The sequence below is a fragment of the Crocodylus porosus genome, unplaced genomic scaffold (assembly GCF_001723895.1).
Source record: "Crocodylus porosus isolate Cpor-Errol unplaced genomic scaffold, CroPor_comp1, whole genome shotgun sequence".
Classification (NCBI taxonomy): domain Eukaryota; kingdom Metazoa; phylum Chordata; order Crocodylia; family Crocodylidae; genus Crocodylus; species Crocodylus porosus.
In genome coordinates, this window is record NW_017728907.1 from 3,100 (window position 1) to 14,824 (window position 11,725).

At 42.8% G+C, this 11,725-nt stretch overlaps 1 long non-coding RNA gene across 1 annotated transcript in view; it reads left to right on the forward strand.

Annotated features, from left to right (window-relative positions):
• The first annotated feature begins 201 nt into the window (after window positions 1-201).
• The window catches only part of LOC109307602, a 19,457-nt gene continuing 7,933 nt past the window's right edge, over window positions 202-11,725 (forward strand). Inside the window, exons 1-2 of the long non-coding RNA XR_002100303.1 lie at window positions 202-212; window positions 6,952-6,957. This is a non-coding gene — a long non-coding RNA (uncharacterized LOC109307602). The remainder of the gene's footprint in view (window positions 213-6,951; window positions 6,958-11,725) is intronic.

The window sequence follows — 11,725 nt, forward strand, 5'->3', positions numbered from 1 at the left end:
TTTCTCTTTCCTCCCCAGCAGTCTCCTGATACTCTGTTACTTGCTTCTGCTTAGCAATATTTTCAAGGAAAGATCTTTTTTCTTTATTCTACCTTTTTGAAAACAAGGTATATATCTTATTTGGGGACATGCTCTAGCATGAAAATATGGTGATTAATCATTTTTTTCCAACCAGAAATTAACAACAAACAAATTCATCATGATTATTGTCTGTTTCATGTAATAGATAGCACTTTTCTTCTGTAACAAAAGAACAAAAAATATCTGTAAAAAATTCTTTCCCATAGTCAGAAGCACTTATGTTTCTTCATGGTCAAGAAAAGGTCTGAGTTTTTCTGGTATTAAAGGGTCATGTCAACACATGCAAATTATCCAAAATCAGTTAACTTGTGAGTAAACTACTTGTGAGTAAATGCTACCAGACAGTCACCTACCCATGCAAAGATGTGGGAGAAAATTTGCTGCTCCTATCAGCAAATTGCTCCAATGTCCTGCAGCATTGCAATGGGCCCCTATCACTGCTTGTTGATGTTGTTACCTGCCAGCTCCATGTTCTTGGGGAACCCTGACACAGGACACAGACTCTCTGACTCACAAAGAATTGCCCCCCCACTCTACCTAGACAGAAACTGATTAAGATGCAGTGAGAGACGCACCTAAAACCTCCAGATCAGGGTGACAAAAGTGAAACAACTGCCCTAGGTCTCATTTGCATTGGAGATGGGAACTGATGACCATTCATTTACATGAGAGATGGAGAACAGAAAGCATGAAGCAGAGACTGCAGTGAATTCTGGGATCAGCGAAGCAGGGGAGCACTGCATGATGGGGAAGCTGTATTGCAAATGCTAATCAACCCTCACACTCAGCTCGGCATTTATCAGACCTGTTCTAATCTGGATTTACAAAGGACTTTTCCTCTCCCTGCCCCCCCCCCCAAACACCTCTAAGCAAAAGTAAATTTACTAGGCATCTCGGGCCGTACATTCCCCGGTTCCACTATGGGAGGCCTATCTAAACTTAATTGGCTAAAACTCAATTGCCGGGTTAAGGAATGCTGAGGCAAGAGACCGAGTCAGAGAGGGTATGGGCAACATTTGAACGATGGTACAGGGTTCATCACAGCGTCCAGCCCGTTGGAGCCCTGACCACAAGTGTTGTCATATTTTTCCGGAGACGACTGGTGGAAGTCCTCTCCACAACAGGTTATGAACACTCCAATAAGTGCCTTAAGTCTGTTAAAAGACTATACTAAGATCTGGAAAAGTCATGCTAAGCTGAGGCTTGTTCACAGCAAGTAAAAATCCAAAACCCTGATGCTGCAATCTATTGTTTCTGAAGACACCAAGAGATATCCCATCAAGTATATAATGTCAAGCTGGCTCCCAAACAGGTGTTTCCTGAGTATCAATCAAGATGTTCCACCCAGATAACCCCTTGTCAATAAAGAGGACAATTTGATTTACACTATTGAGAATGCCTGAAAGAAGCTGAACTGGGGTATAAAAATCTGTAAAAGAAGCAGCAGGGTATGCTGACACCACTCGCTTTCTTCTGGAGAGGCTGCAGGAGGAAGATCATCTCCCTTCAAGGATCGTGCTGAGAATTTTGACCTGTCAGCTCTGCAACCCGAGTGCCTTGGACTGGTGAGATCCCAGGTCTCTCTCTGTCTTTTTTCTTCTCTCCCTCTAAGCATAGATTTCTGAACTTGAACTGTATTAGTTAAGCTTGAGCTAAGTTTCCCCAAATACTTAGTGAAACCAGGGTATACTGTGACTCTTTGTGTTTGTTTTTCCTTTGCATGTCTATTGCTACTAGTGTCAATATATATTTCATCTACTTAGCAATAAATAACTTTTATAGCCAAACTGGTGGTAATTGGGTATATTTTTCCTTCTTTACTTCTCTTTCCCCACTTGCTCTCCAGCAACACTCCTTTTACCTATGCTAAAGATCCCTGTGGAGCCCAGAAATACTGTGGGGTCTGCTCATCAAGAGGCTAAAGATTGAGACGTGCTGAGTTTGAACCACATAAGGGGATCAGCTTGTACAGGCTGATTGACCCAGTTTGGCTCAGACGTGCCCTAATGAACTGAATGCTGGCCCGTGAGGGTGTCATCTGGACACGCAGCCAGATTCAGAGGTATTCTGTTTAACTGTGTGCTTGTGTCTGACTGTGGTTATTGTTACTCTGATGAACTGATTCTTGGCATATGAGGGTGTCAGCTTGTCCATGCTGATCAACCCGGCTAGGTCAGGCATGTCACGTTAATCTGTGTGTGTTTGTGTGTGACTGATTTGGGGACTGGAGGAACCCAGCCCCACTGAACTGAGTCCTGCAAGATAGCTCCATTGGGGGTAAGGGCTTGCAGAAGGGAGAGATACAGCTCCATATAGAACCACAAGTAACACAAGCAGCACATTGATAGAATTACCGAGACCCTAGCCTTAATAAATGAGCACACCCCAAAGTAGCGGGCAAATCTGGTAACAAGCTTGAGGGTTCCCCTGGGTGCTAACCCAGGGGCTGGCAGGGAGCATTGGGCCAGAAGGCAGCTGTCTCCTAGCCAGGGATGGGACAACGCTCCCTGTCCCAGGAAGCTGCCTTTTGTTGGGGTGGGGACAATGTCCCCCTGCCCCGGCAGAAGGAAGCTCCCAGGGGCAGGTCCCTGTCCCAATCCACCGGTGAGGCAATTAGCAGCAAGACCCCAGCTGGGCGGGGATTCCCTGCCTGCTTGGGGGCTCACTAGTAGATGCCCCACAGATGGATGGGGCAGGGGGCTGGGACCTGCCCCACCCCTGCAGCTCTTTACAAGGGGTATTTACAAGCCCCATGCCTCAATCACCCAAAATAGTGGGGTGGAGGCTGGGGATCCTGTTCCCTGCTCAGCACCACCAGTGCAGTGCTGGGTGGGGAAAAAAATGGGCAGCCTATTCCGTGAGCACAGAGCTGGGTGGGGAACAGGCTGGGGAGCTTGTTTCCTGCTCAGCTTCACAAGTGCAGATCTGGGTGGGAAACAGGAGGGAGCTTGTTCGCTGCTCAACTCTGTGATTGTGGAACAGGCTGGGGAACTAATTCCCTACTGAGCTCTGTAAGTGTGGAGCTGGATAAGGAACAAGCTGGGAAGTTTGTTCCTGGCTCAGCTTCATGACTGCAGAGCTGGGCTGGGAACAGGAAGGGGAGCCCAAGCAGCAGGAGGGAAGCGGGGAGCAGGCTCAGATGGAGGGGGCAGCAGGACAGGGCTCCATCACTGCCCACTCCCTCCCTCCCTGTCATTCTTGATGGGCAGTTGGCTAGTTAACAATAAAGGGGAAGAGGGTTGTTAATCCTCCTCAGAATCTCTGGGACTTTCATGATATCTCTGAGGGCTGGTGGAATTTAAGGGCCCAAGTGGTTGGACACAGGCTTATATCCCAGCCCCATCCAATGCCATCAGAATGTGCAATGACACAAATAAGTGTCACAATGACACAAAAAAGCGTATTAAATCACAACCAGAAACACTAACATCAATCAGTATAGCTATATAAAACAGTAACCCATATACAGAGACATATTACAAACAGGAGAACAAATAACAAACACTTTGAATGCTAGGTGCCACAGTGGCAAGGCCTGTCAGTATGAACTGGCTAACAGAAAAACTGACAGTAGTCACGTCACTGAGGATTTCTAACCTTTTCCCTTTGCGGGTACTCAGAAACTCAAGCTAGGGATTACCAAATCTGGTCCAAAAGTTTAAGTGGGGAAAACCAACCAGATCCAAGGTAAGTGGGTCTCCACCAGCTAACCAGGATATCCTCAAGGTAAGTTCCCTTGCACTGACTCACTCTCCCTGCAGGCTCATCACAACAATATATGCATCAACATCTTTTCACAAGTATACACCACACACTTCAAATGCCTCAAATGCAATACACCACCTATGCACCACGCCACCAAGCATACCTCTCAGTCATGCACCACACACATGCAACACACACCTTATATACCCTACAGTCGCCCCATACACGTCAATCAAAAACTTATCCAATAATTTTTGCAGGTGACCTGGCAATCAGGTATCTATCATGTCTTCATGCAATCTGATGTTATAGTACCTCACAAAGTCGCCCATCAAGGCAGGTTATGTAACCTGAGGCTACTTGGCGCATGTGATTTTATGTAAGCAGGTCATCATCAAAGGGCACTTGGTCAGCATTTCCAACACCTTCCTCCTTTCTAGTCAAGACAGCATGTGCATACCACAGTCAAGGCTGAGAACTAGGAGTGTCTATATTGAGTCCTTCCTATATAATGGAAGGGTAGTTAGGTAAGCACTATGCCTAAGCAAAAAAAAGATTAAAATATCATAAGCAAGAGATTTAAACTTGCTGAATATTTTATGATTTGCATAGTTTTGTTTTTCTGCAGTTTTTTTAACCTATTACTTACTAGGTAGGGCAGCTTTAGTGACAGACAATTGTTCTGACAGAGCAAGGCACAATGATATGTCAGAGATGCCAGTGACAGACAGGAGGCCTGGCAGAACAATTAGGTGATAAGATAGAATAAATACTGTTGTCAACAGATAGGTTATATGACAAGGCAAATAACAAATGATAGAGCACAAGAGGAAACAGGTGATCTTCTGGCTAAAAAGCAAAGCTGTGTATCAATGGGCAGCAATCATAAATGATTGAAACCACAAAGAAAAAGAACTAAAGCAACTGATTCAGCAGCCAGTGTTTATGTACAGCTCATAGGATTTGCTATTTTGATGCTGTAGCTGAAAAGCATCTCTCAGCACCATTTTAGGACTTTAGGATGTCTAGAAAATTCTAATCCATAGAGAATTGTACATTTACAGAAATGGGTTGTGCTCACTGAAAAGAAAAATGCTCACCCCTTTGGCTCAAATCCTTCAACAGGCTTGTGGGTATGAAGGGGAGGGTCTGAAGTACAAGAGGAATGGATTGTAATGGTTCCAACATGCTGGGAATTATATCTTTGCTGCACTACTTGGCTGTCTTCCTAGGGGGCTCCAGGTATGGCAGTATAGAGGGAATTTGTGGCAAGAAAAGAGCAATTAATTTGAATCTGCTGGTCTATTTTTCCTCCCAACCCCCTTTCTAGGCTAAGGTCTCAGTGACAGTTACAGCAGCAGCAATAAAATGCTTTTCTTGGTGAGCTACATTTTACAGGAATATTTATTGGCTGCAAGCCCAAAAGAGAAAACCCATCTATTCCCACTACCCAAAGTTTCATGTACCAGAGGTATATAAACAATCTACTTGTTCCTTCACCAGATAGGAGTAATTATTAGGCTCTTTAAATGAAATTCCAACTTATTCCTATGTTACCAACCTTCTTTGCAAAAGATTTGCTTACCTACAGGAAAATGACAACCTAGCATAGCAATTAACATCATCGCACTACAAACAGTTACAACAGTTTCCAATTTCTCTCCTTTGGATAAATATTTAAAATATCTTCCCACTATTTTGCCATGTGCAGTTTTTAGCATATGGTTAGAGGGCATTAAGGCTAAGCTATCATTACATTGCCTCCAACAATATCTGAAGTGATTTTTATTTGGTCTCTTTTAGAATATCACTCTGTTAGTGCTTCAGTGGCCTCATTTGAGAAACTACTCTGTTGTCCAATAGGCCTGATGAAGAAATTGTTTTTTTCCTGGCATTAAGTTTATTTTTTTTCAGTTTTATATTACAATCTATTATTCTCTGACTACCTTCAATATTTTCTTCTGTCTCTGACACTGCTTACATCTCAAGCATTTGAAAGACAAACCAAATGTAATCCTTGTGCTGGGTACCAGTCAACAGCAAGAAGGTCTGGGTTCACATTTAGGGGTGCCCAATGAATTATACCAGTGGCTCAAGCCCCCACCCAGAAATCTGGGAAATCTAATTTTACTGGGGTATTCCACACAAAATTGCCATTCTTGCAAAGCAGTACAAACCAACAAATACACATTTATTATGAAAACACAAAACAAATAAAACCTCCAAAGCCTTAAACACAACACAAACATTATATATACAACTACAGTTCATAGTTTAAACCGCTTTAGAGAGGCTTCACCCCAGCCCAGGCAAGTCTGGGACTTCGGACTCCCCAAAGAGCTGCCTTACAATTGGGGTTCACCATATATTGGGAAGCTGCTTGTGGTCAGCAGTTTGGTTGTGGTACAAGGGGTTCCTTGTCACTTCTGGAGAAGTGGTAGAGTGCTGATCTTCACTTCCATGGAGAGGCTGTGTGTGTTGGGGGGAGTGGTGATTGCAGCTCCAGCCAGCATACATGCACCTCAAAACTTCTGGACTGGATTATATGGCTTGCTGAGACAGAAACTGCAGAACAAATTCAAAAGGGAGCTAGGTTGATTACTGGCTACGATCCAGCTTGGCTGGAGCAAAGGACCATCAAAAGAAACAAAGAGGAAAAGGCAGGCCTACACTTTGGGCCTGGGCTGCAGGTAGTCTGGGTCACACAGCTCCAGTGGGAGCAGAAGATTACAAACTTCAACCCTGGCCCAAATCTGGCAGAATTAGAAACTACCAGTGTTAAACACCCTGTTTAAAAATTACCAGGCCTAATTCCTGGCCAGCCAACCCAAGAAATCAATACCCTCCTCCCTGGTATTAATCCCTTAAAGACTCAGAAAAGGGGGAAGAAAAGGAGGAGAGGAGTTCCCAGATACTGGGACATTTCTCCTTCTCTCTCTCTCTTTTACATGAATTTTCCCTTTCTTTAGCTACAGATTCCTTCTCCCCTTGGTTGCCACTTCACTCTTCAGCGCCCACTAGCAGCTTCTTCCTCCTCTCCAAACCAGCCTAGTGGACCTTAGGTGTCATGACATCACCTTAGCCTTGTCCAGTCAGAGAGTGCCATGCTCCAGTCTCTCTATCAACCAATCTGCTTGAAAAAAGTCTTTGCTCCTGGCCAATCAGACCAGAGTATTTTACATATCTTACTCAAATATGAGGCCCCAGCTTTCCATGCATAGAGAATAACATGGCCAGAATAACAGGGGCCATCTTGCCACCATGGCGAGAATTAATGTTTTCTCATCAGCAACAGTCCAGAGGAGAAAAGGAAAGGGAAAAAAAGATAAATACAGAAAAAACATAATACAAAGCAACCAAAGGCACACATGCTGCCATACATAGCACAGGTGTGTGTGGATGTTACACAGATAATATTCAGTAATGTGCAGATTAGTGATGCTTAGATCAGAGCAATAGAGGACAACCTTTCTGACAGTTGTGCCACAAGATAATCTTCACACACTCCCCAAGTGCCAATCTGATCCCCTTTCCCTGCTTGAGCAACTGTTCTGCTTTCTGCTCCCCGCCTTATCTGCCACTGTACTCCCTGCTCCCTCCCCAGTCTGCTGCATACTACATACAGAAGCTATTCAGGCCACTTGTGACACGTATGCCACAGGTTGGCCACTCCTGGATTAAAGGAATATTCAAAATTCACCCACTGAAATTAGCAGGAGAGAGGTCTAAAACAAGCAAGACAACATACATTTTTATCGAATGCATAGTTAATTTATGGAATTACTTGATACAGGAGGTCGAAAAGGAGGATAGAATAGGCAGGTTCAAAAAGGGAACTAGACAAATTCATGGGGGATAGATCTATTAATAGCTGTTGAATAGAATGACTGGAGATGTTTTCTTTTGTATCTCTAAACCAATAATGGTGGATGCCAGAGTGGGTTGTGCATAGGGGATAGATCACATGTTCAACTTCAGGACAAGAGGCCAGATCCAGTCCACTGTACTGTGTCATCTGGCCTAAAGAGCTCTCCCATGGGTCCTAAAAACAGACAGCAGAAGAGCACTGTTCCCCTGATGCCAAATTTCTGGAATCCTAGGTCTTGCACATTGGATTTGGCACCTGATGCCAATGCAAAGAGCCAGGTGGGCGTGGTGCTGGGCCCCTAGCGCCCATTCCCAGAGCATGAGGCAGGGAGGGAGCAGTGCCAGGATCCAAGGCCTGATTTGGCCTTCAGATGAGCCCTCTTCCACTCATCTGGCCCATGGGGCCAAAAGGTTGAGCACCACTGTTCCAGATACATCTAGTTCAGTGCTTTCCCTCTAAAGCAGGAGTGGGCAATTATTTGCAGTGGAGGGCCACTTAGGGAGTTTTGATGAATGGTTGCCCCTGGCCTGCAACAGCTCACCAAGTGGCTAGTGACTCACTAAGTCCCTAAGTGGCTCTGCCCTGGGGCCTGGCCTCATGCTGGCACTGCTCAGCAATCCCAGAGTCTCCATGGAGACTGGTCCAGGACCCCTGTGAACAGGGCACACTTGCCTAGGTAGAGGGCCATGGGCAGGTGGGGAGCAGCATCTGGAAGCAGGTTGGGAGGGCAGGGCTGGGGCCTGGGTTGGGATCATGGGGTTGTGACAGCATGGGGCTGGGGCTCAGGGCTGAGCTGCAATCCACCCCCTGAATGTCCATGCCTGCCAAACTGTTGCAGGGATGTGCAGATAGTGGATTGTATTTTGGAACTAACAACATTAGCTGCCATCATTCTGCTTGCATGTTATGCCCTTTCCTTGACCCTTTTCCACTTATATCCATTTCAGTTTTAACGTTTTTGAGGGAATGGACTGCCTACTCCTTTGTGTTTCTACAGTGTTCCAATACTGTTTGATTTCTAGGAACTACCTTAATCAACAGGAATCATCACCATCAAGACCATCATCAGTTCTAGTATAGTTTGAGCCAGATGAATATCTCCCAAATCATGGTTCATGCATCATCATACATTAATTTCTCTGGAGATGGATTTACTGTTGATTCTTGGAAGACTGCCTACCTTGTATATCGGTTGGAACAAGCAAGTGAGGAATTATGGCTCCGCTGCCACATCATGGGGGCTGAATATCTTCCCCCTTGAAAACAAGAGAATTAGCAGCATAAGATAATGCTCCCTACTCTGTGACTAGCACCCCCTCACTCAGCAAGTGGGATAGATAGATGTTTGATGGAGAAGTTTCAATTCTGTCTTTTGGCTTTAAAATGGAACAATAACTTAGAACACGGGTTGTCAACTGGGGGTACGTGTACTCCCAGGCTATTTGAGGAACACACAGGCAGGAGGGTGGGCATGGGTGCTGCCACCCACCACCTCCCAGGAGCAGGGCCAGGGGGGACAAGGGCAGCAGCACTCCTCTGTGGGCCACACAGATGCTGCCCAGCCAGCTGGACAAGGTGAGAGTGGGTTGGGGGAATTTCACAGGTGCTATTCCGTGTGCACCAACCCGCTCCCCCGCCGCGCTCCATGTCCAGCCGTATGCCATCCCCAGCCCTTACTCTAAGTCCGGCTGCCAAGAGTACACTTATTTTAAAAGGTTGAAAACCCCTTAGAACACAAAATATTTTTTATCCTCATGGGCATCATGCTAGCCAGGTCTAGTTAAACAAAATGTACATTATTTTTAGAGTGCAATTCAATTAAATTGAATATATTACTATGGATGTATAGTATTACACTATAAAATACTGAAAAGAACAATAAAAAATAAATATATCAAAATCAAGATATTTATCTTATCAAAATAAGGCAGTTATTTGTCATAACGTTTCAAGGGCTTTATCGCCTTTTGACTAGTTGGTTAACTACCTATATAATGCAATGCTCTTGTTTCCACATTATTAACAATGCTTTGAATAACAGTACCTCTATATGATTTAACTACTGTGCACTAAACTTAGACCTGGAGGAGAACTAACAAACAAATTAGAAATGTCTTTAACGTGACAATTTAGTGATCTGAATTAACACTGTGGGTTTTAGTCCCTTAAAAATCTATGTCTTGAGCCTACAGGTACTAGAAAACTGACTTCTGATGAAAAAAAATATATTCTAGTGCCTAAGCTATTCAGAAACCAAATTATCAATGTTTAACATTTTTAAATGATATTATGTAGTTCAATTTTTATCTACTTGGGTATCTTTGCTTGCACAACATCTATGTTATTATTGTTAACTATATTATTTAGGTGCCTGGACAATCATGGCTTTTATTAGCCATAAATGATCAACTATGCAAAAAGGAAAAAAAAATCTTAGCTGACAAAACTACAATTTTATCTGGCGTGTTTGCTGTTACTGAAGGCAGACTAGACAGCAACAACTATTGTTAAGGTCACCTGACCCTTTCAAATTACTACTGAAGACAACAAAGCAACTCACTATTAACATTATGCAAAATAAAAATATTACTTATATTTATGATGGTGTAATAATTACCATGACCTTAGCAGCCACTTGAGTTAAGTTTGCATAAGGCTTCCCATCCATGATGTCTCAATTATGAACTAAATTAAATAAAATTGATTTTTTTTTTGCAATATTACAATAACATAACACTTCAGAGGGACATGTATGGCATTTTATAATATAGTAGGGTAGTTTGTATGTGCCAGACAAAAACAAGATGTAAATATCATCAACCTTAAAAGCATGTGTTAAATGTTTTCCATACACATAATATAAATTGATTATTATAATAAAATTGTAAATGGGAAAATGTATGCCATCATTCCTCTTACACATGGAAGATGTTCAGAGGGAAAAAAATGCCATTTAAGAATAGAAGGCAACTGTATTCCAAAATGGAAGTTTATTGCCTTAAATGTTTTTTTACAATTAAAAAAAATGAAACCCAAATAATCTGAAATGTCTTTTTTTTTTTTGTTTTCATGCCTTAGCTGCTTTCTTTCCATTTTTTAATTTGCTAGTAAATATGTCCAGGTTTTTTTTTTAATTTGTTTTTTCTTCCTTGTATTTAAATTGTTATTGTACTACTAACTTTGAAAAAGCTAACAAAATTTCATAGAGATTCAAAAAGGAGGAAAAGGAAAACAAAAAAAGAAGTTTAAAAAAAGTTTTTCAAAGGGCAAAAGGTAAAATAGTGGAGAAAGGTGGAGAAAATAAGAAGAAAAATGGAGTTTATTGTATTTACTTGAATATAAGGCGACCCTCCCAATAAACAGATTCTATATATGGAAATTTTATAAATGTGTTATAATTTTCTGGGTACAGAATATAATTATTGGAGTTTTGCCTTAAATTTGTCCCCTCTCCCACTGCTACAGCAGGGAAAATACTTTTGGATCAGGTATATCCCTTGCCCACTCTCCTAACTTCTTCCCCTTGCAGCCCTTTTCTTTACGGTGAGACACTGTTCTCTGCGAGCATATGGAAGTGAGCAGATCATCTGAAACAAGCTGATCTTAAAATAAACATAACTGTACCAATTTACATATAGTTCCCATAGACTTATTCATCCAGAGCTGATGCATTTTGGGGGGTTTTGTAAATTCTACAATTTTTAGCACTTCAATTCATGCTTCCAGGTTCCAGAGTCTCAATTCAATTTTATGAGTTCTCATTCTGTGTTTCTAAGATTTAACATCTCAGTTTGAGGTTCTTTGCCCCACCGTTTCTAAGTGCCAGTTCCAATTTCTGATTTCCACATTCCAGAGTTCAAGCTCAAGGCTATGAGGTTCCAGTTATGAATTTCTGTGTTTCAATTCCAGTTCCAGATATGGCTTTCCAGAGTTCAGGTTTTTCACAGATTTCATAGACCTTAGGGCTGGAAGGGACCTTGGAACATTGAGTCCAGCCCCCCCATCCGAAGGGCAGGAAGTCAGCTGGAGTCATAGGATCCCAGCAAGATAAGCATCCAATTTCCTCTTGAA